The sequence below is a fragment of the Pseudophryne corroboree genome, chromosome 2 (genome assembly GCF_028390025.1).
Source record: "Pseudophryne corroboree isolate aPseCor3 chromosome 2, aPseCor3.hap2, whole genome shotgun sequence".
NCBI classification, from domain to species: domain Eukaryota; kingdom Metazoa; phylum Chordata; class Amphibia; order Anura; family Myobatrachidae; genus Pseudophryne; species Pseudophryne corroboree.
In genome coordinates this window covers 912,578,240-912,589,533 of record NC_086445.1, presented here as the reverse complement: position 1 = coordinate 912,589,533, position 11,294 = coordinate 912,578,240, and the positions used below count along the sequence as shown (strand labels likewise).

General features: G+C 39.4%; 1 pseudogene; it reads right to left on the bottom strand.

The window, feature by feature from the left end:
• Positions 1–9,989: 9,989 nt before the first annotated feature.
• On the bottom strand, positions 9,990–10,108 carry LOC135052197 (5S ribosomal RNA; annotated as a pseudogene).
• Between the last annotated feature and the right edge of the window lie 1,186 nt (positions 10,109–11,294).

Here is an 11,294-nt window from a genome sequence, read left to right as displayed (position 1 = left end):
CAGAGGTAGCCACAGCCGTGAACTACCGCACTGTACACTGGTTGATAAAGAGATAGTAGTATACTCGTAACAATTAGGATGACACTATGACGGTATAAAGAATGAAAAAAAAACCACGGTTAGGTGGTAGGTATATAATAATAAATAATACAATTCTGGTCGGACGGACTGCCTGCCGTGTGCCGACACAGAGGTAGCCACAGCCGTGAACTACCGCACTGTACACTGGTTGATAAAGAGATAGTAGTATACTCGTAACAATTAGGATGACACTATGACGGTATAAAGAATGAAAAAAAAACCACGGTTAGGTGGTAGGTATATAATAATAAATAATACAATTCTGGTCGGACGGACTGCCTGCCGTGTGCCGACACAGAGGTAGCCACAGCCGTGAACTACCGCACTGTACACTGGTTGATAAAGAGATAGTAGTATACTCGTAACAATTAGGATGACACTATGACGGTATAAAGAATGAAAAAAAAACCACGGTTAGGTGGTAGGTATATAATAATAAATAATACAATTCTGGTCGGACGGACTGCCTGCCGTGTGCCGACACAGAGGTAGCCACAGCCGTGAACTACCGCACTGTACACTGGTTGATAAAGAGATAGTAGTATACTCGTAACAATTAGGATGACACTATGACGGTATAAAGAATGAAAAAAAAACCACGGTTAGGTGGTAGGTATATAATAATAAATAATACAATTCTGGTCGGACGGACTGCCTGCCGTGTGCCGACACAGAGGTAGCCACAGCCGTGAACTACCGCACTGTACACTGGTTGATAAAGAGATAGTAGTATACTCGTAACAATTAGGATGACACTATGACGGTATAAAGAATGAAAAAAAAACCACGGTTAGGTGGTAGGTATATAATAATAAATAATACAATTCTGGTCGGACGGACTGCCTGCCGTGTGCCGACACAGAGGTAGCCACAGCCGTGAACTACCGCACTGTACACTGGTTGATAAAGAGATAGTAGTATACTCGTAACAATTAGGATGACACTATGACGGTATAAAGAATGAAAAAAAAACCACGGTTAGGTGGTAGGTATATAGGCCCTCATTCCGAGTTGATCGGTCGCAAGGCGATTTTAGCAGAGTTACACACGCTAAGCCGCCGCCTACTGGGAGTGAATCTTAGCTTCATAAAATTGCGACCGATGTATTCGCAATAATGCGATTACTAACTACTTAGCAGTTTCAGAGTAGCTCCAGACTTACTCTGCCTGTGCGATCATTTCAGTGCTTGTCGTTCCTGGTTGACGTCACAAACACACCCAGCGTTCGCCCAGGCACTCCCACCGTTTCCCCGGCCACTCCTGCGTTTTTTCCGGAAACGGTAGCGTTTTCAGCCACACGCCCCTGAAACGCCGTGTTTCCGCCCAGTAACACCCATTTCCTGTCAATCACATTACGTTCGCCGGAGCGAAGAAAAAGCCGTGAGTAAAAATACTTTCTTCATAGTAAAGTTACTTGGCGCAGTCGCAGTGCGAACATTGCGCATGCGTACTAAGCGGATTTTCACTGCGATGCGATGAAAAATACCGAGCGAACAACTCGGAATGAGGGCCATAATAATAAATAATACAATTCTGGTCGGACGGACTGCCTGCCGTGTGCCGACACAGAGGTAGCCACAGCCGTGAACTACCGCACTGTACACTGGTTGATAAAGAGATAGTAGTATACTCGTAACAATTAGGATGACACTATGACGGTATAAAGAATGAAAAAAAAACCACGGTTAGGTGGTAGGTATATAATAATAAATAATACAATTCTGGTCGGACGGACTGCCTGCCGTGTGCCGACACAGAGGTAGCCACAGCCGTGAACTACCGCACTGTACTGTGTCTGCTGCTAATATAGACTGGTTGATATTTAAAGAGATATTAGTAGTATACAACAATACTATACTGGTGGTCAGGCACTGGTCACCACTCCTGCAGCAAAAGTGTGCACTGTTAATTAATATAATTGTACTCCTGGCTCCTGCTAACAACCTGCAGTGCTCCCCAGTCTCCCCCACAATTAATTATAAGCTTTTAATTTATACATTGATGACTGTGCAGCACACTGGGCTGAGCTGAGTGCACACAGACTGAGTCACACTGTGTGACTGACTGTGCTGTGTATCGTTTTTTTTTTCAGGCAGAGAACGGATATAGCAGAGAGAAGTGAACGGATATATTATATTAAATAAAAGTTAACTAGCAACTGCACTGGTCACTGACTGTGGTAAACTAACTCTGTCTGCGACTCTGCACAATCTCTCTCTATCTAATCTATCTATCTCTATTCTAATGGAGAGGACGCCAGACACGTCCTCTCCCTATCAATCTCAATGCACGAGTGAAAATGGCGGCGACGCGCGGCTCCTTATATAGAATCCGAGTCTCGCGATAGAATCCGAGCCTCGCGAGAATCCGACAGCGTCATGATGACGTTCGGGCGCGCTCGGGTTAACCGAGCAAGGCGGGAAGATCCGAGTCGCTCGGACCCGTGGAAAAAAAAGTGAAGTTCGTGCGGGTTCGGATTCAAAGAAACCGAACCCGCTCATCTCTAGTGGTGAGGGACACGATTTGCTTCTGTTTGTCCACATATTTTATGATTGGCAGCCACTGGTTTTGCCTATTACATAGACTATAAATAATTTGAATTGGTCCTGGACCACCAAACCAGGAGACCCCTGCAAGTGTCCCTAGGCACCCAAGGGTGCCACGGCACACCTTTTTTAAGAACCACTGGCTTGGTCACTAGAAAGTGAGTAGCAATATGAAGAATTTTATTTAGCGATCCCTGGAAATAATATTCAATGTCAACTATCCGCCCCATGCAGCTCCATGCCGTGTTTTATTACTACAGCACTCATAGATTATGCCTATAGTTAGCTGCATGGTGTAAAGAAAATGTTGTTTGAGAAATATACCTCATGCTAATTTCCCTTTACTTACGCCAAAGACTACATTATGGCAACAAAAGCTAGATAACTAGTACAGGGAGGCAGAATGATTTACTGTAAGCGTGAGACAATGATACTCCCTCCTGTTTCAAGCTGTGTACATTATCTTTACATTAAACTGCTGTCAAGTCAATCTTCTTTTCCCTGTTTTAGTAAATTAATTCATTCACAGCAGCAGAACCTCAACACCCAAGCCAACTTATTAGTGGTAGCACATCTTTCCATGACTGATGCCAGTTTTCTTCCAGCACCAAGGCACCTCTCAACTGGAAAATGCAGTGCCATATTTAACTGGCACTAAACATCTGCTAATATTGCAGCCAGTTTGTCAGTACAATGATGCTTGGGGGAGCGGAAACATCTGCGTCTAGGTCAGAATCTATTATATAGACAGGCTGTGAACTGCAGATCTGTTTATGGCACTATGTAGCATAATTCAGCTCCTCTTGTATAGAAAACTGTTCTGTGGGCTCAGGTGGGATTTGTGGCTCCAACAACGGATTTCTGAAGGTAGAAATCTCAGATGTGAGGTCTAGTTGAACACACAGAAAATCTCCCCGTATCCGATGAAAGTGTGGCTAACCAATGCTATTTAAGAACGAAAAGCCTGTATTCATTGCATGTATTGCGGCAATCTGCAAGCGAGAGATTTAGATATGCAATACTTGCCAATCTATAGAATGCAAAAAGATAAACTGTTTATGTGGGTAAATAATGTCGAAAAGCAATTTCACCCAATTAACCTAAATGATCCGACATGTAAAATACTTCAAAAGAACAATTTTGCACAACATTATTTCCTGCTTAGCTGTCATTAGAATTAGAATATTGTTTTTAGTTTCAATGTAACATTAAACACTGTTGTTAACCACTATATTCACTTTGTCACTTCCTATTTTCAGCATAGATGTGTCAAATTTGTCATGCTGTTCCTGAATATAGAAATTTTGCCACCAGCTACATCAGTGACTAGTGACACCTGCAATGTAGTATAAGAACTACACTTATTCTCTGATTTTTTTGCATTGGTCTTAAATTATGCATTTCTCATCAATATAAACACCGTCATTTCCTGCGTGCTGCATCTAATGGGAGGCTGATATTATAAATGTATCTGTGACAGGAAGTTGTTATTTTGTTAAAGCCACAGACACACTTCTATTTTACATAAGTGACATCACTACAGTATGACCCAATTAGAAGTGATGACACTGCCACTCATCAAATATTAAAATATGTTTAACATAATAAATTTCCTTATAGTTTTGTCACTGTGCATTATAAGTTGTTCAGTTGCTGCATTACTCATTTCTGGCTTTGGATTTCCCACGCTACTAATGATTTAACTGATAATTGCATCCAACTGCTATTGCGATGACTAGCCACAGACCTACGGACAAAGAGATAGAGACTCTATGGAGGATAAACCAGCGTGCACCCTCCTCCCTCAAACGGTCCTTCAGTATAAGGCACTGGGGCTCTTGCAAGATTATGAGCCATGGAGTAGCAATCTGCCACCTTTCTCCATTCATTTCAATGTGGCTATTCATATCAGTGGACCCACTCATATGAACACTTGGGGTTGGGTGACCGACGGTCAGCATACTAACACCGGGATCCTGGCCACCAGGATGCCGGAAGGGGGGCGAGTGCAATGAAGTCTCTTGCAGGCATGCTGCACTTGCCACACTGTGCTTCCATGCTGTGGGAACAGCCCTGGGCCCCCCACCATGATCCCGGCGTCGGTATGGTGAGTACATCCCAACACTTGTACAGATATGGGGCCATATGTAATGCCCTCCGAGTTGGCCGGAGGTGCAACTTTTTTTTTTTTAAGCGGTAATCATTTACAAGGCATGCTCCAGCCAATTTGGATGGCATTACATCCAGGCCACTGGAATGTTTTAGATTTTTTTCATCTCACTCAACTGACTGGTTTTGAAGCAAACCAGTGACAACTGTTTGGTGATTTCCACTGCAATTTACTGCAGTGCTCTTTCACAGATTCTATTCCATATTTAACAGTCTGCCAATTTTTAAAAGGAGGTTTGGAAAACTGCTAATTTTCCTTTAATAGATTTGGTAATTAGCAAATCATCTGCATATCAATAAAAATATTTATTTTACAGAACTAGTCGTGCTAATCAGACATTAGTATATCCTCTCCATTCCCCTGTGTCATAGAAAAGTGTTATGAAGACCTGTGAAATAATTAACCAGTCAAGCTAAAGCACTGACGGAGTCAATCTTCTCACAGAAAATGTTCTATGTTGAAAACAGCAAGCAACATTTTGATAGTCAAGACCTAGCCAAAATTTGTTACAGTAATATATTTTATGCATGACATACAATAATTATCAGGCTAGGCACTAATTAGATTGACTGTATTTTGAAGAAAAAGTCAAGTGTTTAAACAAATAAATAGTTCAGAATTAACAAAATCATATCACATTATATTTAGACTAGAGATGTGCGGGTTCGGATTTACGCGGTTCTTATCGCTCAAATTAACACAAGTTCGGATTTATCGGTATTTTTCTTATTGGCTATCCAAAACACGTGACTTCAACGAGCCAATAAGATGCCGTTTTGAGAGCCAGGTAAATCCAAGTAAATCCGGGTAAATACGAACTCGCACATCTTTAATTAAGACACATAACTGAATTGGAGATCACTTTCCTAAAATAAGTTTTCGGAATGTACAAAATGGAATATGCAAAATATGTCCCAGTAAAAGTATATTCTGGTGCAACCTCGTTGGCCTCCAAGAACACAGAAAAGTTCCCTACTCAACAGGGAATATCTCCATAATTGCGCTCATTAAACCGCTTTAATTTCATTTAACTATCTTATTTCACTAAATTAAATCTTTGTTTTAAATGTGGTGCTTAGTCCATTCCCAACAAGCAGAAATACCCCAAAACGTTAAACTACTTTGAAAATGCATCGAATTTCACCAGGTGAATGTTCCTAACATGTTTGCAATACAATCCAGGTTTATTTTGCTGTTTGCTTCTGTCTTTGGTGCTCTAGGTTCATGTTCTGAAATCTCATTAACATGTGTGAACTGTCACGATCATATTGAATGTGGTTGAATAGGCTCGGCCACAGTCAAATCTGTTGTTCAACTTTACCTTGATTTTTTTTTTTTAAATCTTCATTTTTAAAAATTCCAATGAATTTGATAAAGTGTTTAAAAAAGTTTTAAGCTGGCTCAAGCATCCTATCAGCTAAAAATAAAATCTCCTGATGCTCCAATTAGAATAACAGTTGTTTCCGCTACTGCAGATGCTGCCATCTTGATGCACTAATTCATGCACTTCCCATAAATCACAAGACATCATTTGATTTGCGGCCCTTAGTTTTGCGGCATCAGAAATAACCCTTACTGTTCCTGTAGTATGCAGCAAAGTTAACATTGTATACAGTATGTGCTACATTAATTGTAGCTATTTACTATGCACAAATATTTCCTCCTTTCATCATTCTGAGTCATGGTGGTTGTGATCCTGTCCTTTATTCCCTTCCATCTTACTCCCTTTCACGTAATTTAAAAAATATATATTTTAATCAATTTAATTCTTGCACTATGTGCCACTGCCAGTCATACAATAAAGTCTGTGTTAGACTGTTGTTTTATACTACTTTATTGTGCCCTCTTCCAGTGTCGGAATGGGGAATGAAGGGCCCACCGGGGGGATGCAGAGGTAGGGGCCAATGTGTAGGGGTGTGGCTAGTCTCCAGAGAGGGTGTGGCCATCCATCACATTGTTTTACATAACCTTTAAAGAGTTAATGGGCTGGGCCCCTTTATAATTATATATATAGTAAACACTGCTAGTGCATGCATAATAATGTACCAGATTAATAACAGGAATGCACTGTAGAAAATACATCATAGTTCTGTGCAGTATAAGGTAAGATGTGTATAATGTATAATTAGTTCACAGTCTGGAACCTGATCTCTAGAGGAGGGGTGGGGCACAAGTCAGTGGGGTTCACTGGGGGTTTCCCCTGTACCCCTGTGGGCTAGTCCATCCCTGCCCTCTACCCATGGCCGTAAATAGGGGTGTGTGGGTGACATCACCGCTCACCCACAGTCCATGCATCTGGCTAGCATCGCTACTGCAGTGCCGCTATAGCATCCTTTGGATGTTCCAGACATGCATATAGTAGCTCTTACAGCAGTGCTGTTATTACTGATGGTCCCTCCCCCTCTGCAGGACATCATGTGTTCAGGGGGTGTGGCCAGCACATGGTGCAGTAAAGCAATGTTACGGCACTGCCTCTACCCAAAGCTCCTTGCTTATTTTGTGAGTTATTTATACTGTATATTCGTTCATTCCTTTGGGGCTGTTAGCCACTGTTATTATTTTATTTTTTAAAACATAAAAGTTCTTTAAAGAAAAAACGAAAAAATTATAACACTTTAATATTTTGTAACTATTGTAGCAGGAGCACAAAGATGTATTTAACAGCACGATTTCGCTTACTGTACTTGTTACTGTAGCAGTTCTTAGTTCATTATAGGAAGATGTCTAAAAAAATGTCTGGACCTTATAATTAGAAATAATACTTATAAGCAAGAAAATATGGCAAAAAAATATATAAAAAATTGAATGTAATACATTTTTTCCAAAGTACAAATGTATCTGTTATGGAGATAGTGTGGGCTGTTTTGCTTTTCAAATGCATAGCACTTTTTACTCAGAATCATGCAAAAGTTGCTGACAAAGCAATACCATATTTTTTACAATGCTCATCCCCTTTAATCATATCACCAATGTATTGGTTTTACAGGTAGTAATGAATGCACTTTTTATTTGGTTTTAGTTCCACATGAAGATATCTATTGTTATTACTCACTACGCCGGTTTTAGTTCTGTATTCGGAAAATACATCACGCTGCACAAAATAACTTTCACTCAACAGTGTGACATCAGAGGGAGGCTGACAATAATATGCAATCTCTGTGAAGGTTCATTTGTCTACTTGACCTTTTCAGGACTTCAACTAGATCAATAGCTCCTATTCTATGTTGCTGCTGCTGTCTATGGGAAAGTTAATTGATTTACATTTAGAGTAATGATTGTACCAAGTAATAGTGTATATATATCTGTACAGTCTGGGGTGCCATTCAGATAAAGGGCCCGTTGACATTAATAGAAGTAGGCACGTAGACCACCTATGCCTGACTGACCGAGAGCATGGCATAAGGAATGCTTTGTCTCTCTCTGCTCATGTTCACAATCCCATAAACTGGATCAGCTGTTATTCATTTTTAGGAACAATTTTCAAAGTAGAATCAATAATTTAATTCAGCTGGTTTAATACAGTAAAATCGCTTTGATATGATAATAATAGGTCATGTAGGATCCTGATCATATGTTGTATCTTAATACATCATCAGATTAGTTAGAGTGGATCAAAAAAAGGAACCACCTAAATTTGTTAAAAAAATATTGTAACTGTTTGAGGGCAATTCATTTTAATTTAGCTTTTATGTAAAGCAATTATTTGATTTCTAAGCTGACACTCTAAACAATGATCTCTAAATGAATATGCAATAAGCCTGTGTGGTGCTAATAACAGGCTAAAATGATAATGTTTATTATATTGAAGCATATAATTGCTGTGCAAATGTACTAATAATAATAATTTTATTTATATAGCGTTCTTTCTCCAATAGAACTCAAGGCGCTTAACAGATAGAATGAACATAATACAGTACAGAAACAATGAAGTGCAATAAAGCTTTTCATAAAATACAGAGAGCATGGAGATACTAAAGGGACATTATGGAAATGCTTGCGCAAACAGGAAAGTCTGGAGTCTGTTATCGAAGGGTTCTAGAGTGGAGGCATCTCGAACAGTGCAGGAAAGTGATTTCCATATAGTCGGTGCTGCATAGCTAAAGGCTCGACTCCCAGATAAATTACGAGAGATTCTAGGTACTGCTAAAAGCCCTTCATCTACAGATCGCAGTAATCGAGTGAGACAGTATGGAATCACAAGCTGCTTCAGGTACCTTGGGCTCTGGTCATGTAGTGCTTTAATTAAAACTCAATAAGTCAATCTTGAAGATAATTCGCAACAAGGCAACAAGTGGAAGGAGTAGAGAATGGGTGTTATGTGGATAGAATGGGGCTGGTTGGTTAACAGGCTGGCATCTGTGTTTTGTACCAGCTGTAAGCAGTGCAATTCTTTTGCTGGGAGACCAAGGTAGAGGGCATTGCAGTAGTCTAAATGAGATGATACAAATGCATGGATGACTTTTGGCAGATCTGAGGGAATAAAGTTTTTGATTCTGGCTATGTTACTCAGGGTAGGCTTAGTGGGGTTTGCACACCGCTCTGGATTTCTGTTTGCAGAGGGTTTTGCATATGACTTTTTGCAGAGACCAACAATATGTAACAAATAAATGATCCCTATTATGGGTATCTATTGTGTATATGTATATGTTGGTGGTGCTCCCAGAGTCAGTAATACAAGTCGTAGTTTTGGAAGGAAAAAGAAAGACTCTGTGTTGGGGCACACTTTGGAAATATGAAATATGTTAAAACTTAACGTTTATTAAAGTTAATCATAAGAAAAAGCATCGACATAGACTTTAGTATAAAAACAAACGTCTATAGGAAGCTTAAATTATGTAAATATTAGGGTTTAAATGCCCTCTATTGATACTAATCATATTCCATAGTGGACAGTGTCAATTTGAGATTTACGCCTAAGGTGAAAAATATTTCAAAACAGAGATATATATGATATCTATATATGATATCTAAGTGTATCAGGAGTACATTTACTACTGTTATAAAATTAAATGAATATCGTGTAAACTCCTTGATAATTGCTCCTTTGGTGATGTGGGTAATCAGCTGAGCAAAGTTTCATTTTTTGGTATTTGAATATGTGTCATTAGATTTCTATTCCTAACAAGAGGATGTAGATATGTAGAGGTAAACCCAATGTTTCCTCCACCACTTCTGCTGTTTGCTGGAAAATAGTGCTACTGCACCTGATATTCCAAGGTAGTCACCTAACCTTGTACTGATCAGGCCTATCACTGCTTTGCTTCCAAGATCAGATGGATTTCGGCATGGCCAGTGAAGTGTGGCAGTAGTATTGTGACCCAACAAATGAGAGAGTGTATGGTTTTGGCATGTATACCAAAAGTGAGAACTTCTACTGTCCCACTAGTCTGCCCCAAGTCCCTGTTACAGTGTGCATTGCAGGGAACTTGATGTCTGGCAATGGATGAGAGCGTTCTCGGATAAGTAGGGCTAGAGAGGGTGCACCCCCACTTCTGCTGTCCAATGTCATATACGGTTATAGAGGACATTGGATGAGAGAGATGGGGTGTGGAGAGAAAAATTTTAATAGAAATGTATGACAGATATTTCTACCAGGTGGTTTGTAAACATCATTACCTTTTTTTGCCAGAAATGTGTGGTAAAACGTTCACCTTTTTCCAGACAATGATTTTTTATTAAGTATTGGTGGATATTATAACCTCTTTTATCAGAAATGCATGACAAGTACTTAGTAGAAATAAGTGCAAGCACCTTAAGCAGTAGGTGATAATTAATGAGCAATAGGTTAACACATCAGTAATTTGTATATTCAAAATGTGCCCTCAAATTCCTATGGCCTTTTAAATAAAGTCCAAAGCATATGTTGGTACATCAAATTGGGAAAAACAATAATGGCCCCTTATAAGGAAAATTGATTGATCACAGGCACATGTATACTGACTGTTTACAATGGTTCTACAGTATGTAAGCTTATTCAGAAAAAAAGAGATTACAAATATCAGATACATTTATCAGTTAGCAAAACATAGGCAGAGATAATGAAAGGCCCAAATGGACTATATAACCTTTATTGCCAGAAATGTGTGGTAAAACTTTAACCTTTTCCTGACTTAAGGCCCATACACACTCGCTGTGCATACACGCTGGGCATAAACGCCCAGTGTGTATGCACCTTTAGTGGTTTTTATTAGATATTGGTGGACATTATAACCTCTTTTTTCAGAAATGCATGACAAGTACTTAGTAGAAATAAATGCAAGTACCTTAAGCAGTAGGTGATAACTAATAAGCAATAGGATAACACATGTCAGTAATTTGTGTATTCAAAATGTGCCCACAAATTCCTATGGCTTTTTAAATAAAGTCCAAAGCATATGTTGGTATGTCAAATTGGGAAAACAACAATGACCCCTTATAAAGAAAATAGATTTATCACAGGCACATGTATACTGACTGCTTACAATAGGTTCTATGTAAGCTTATTCAGAAAATAATTA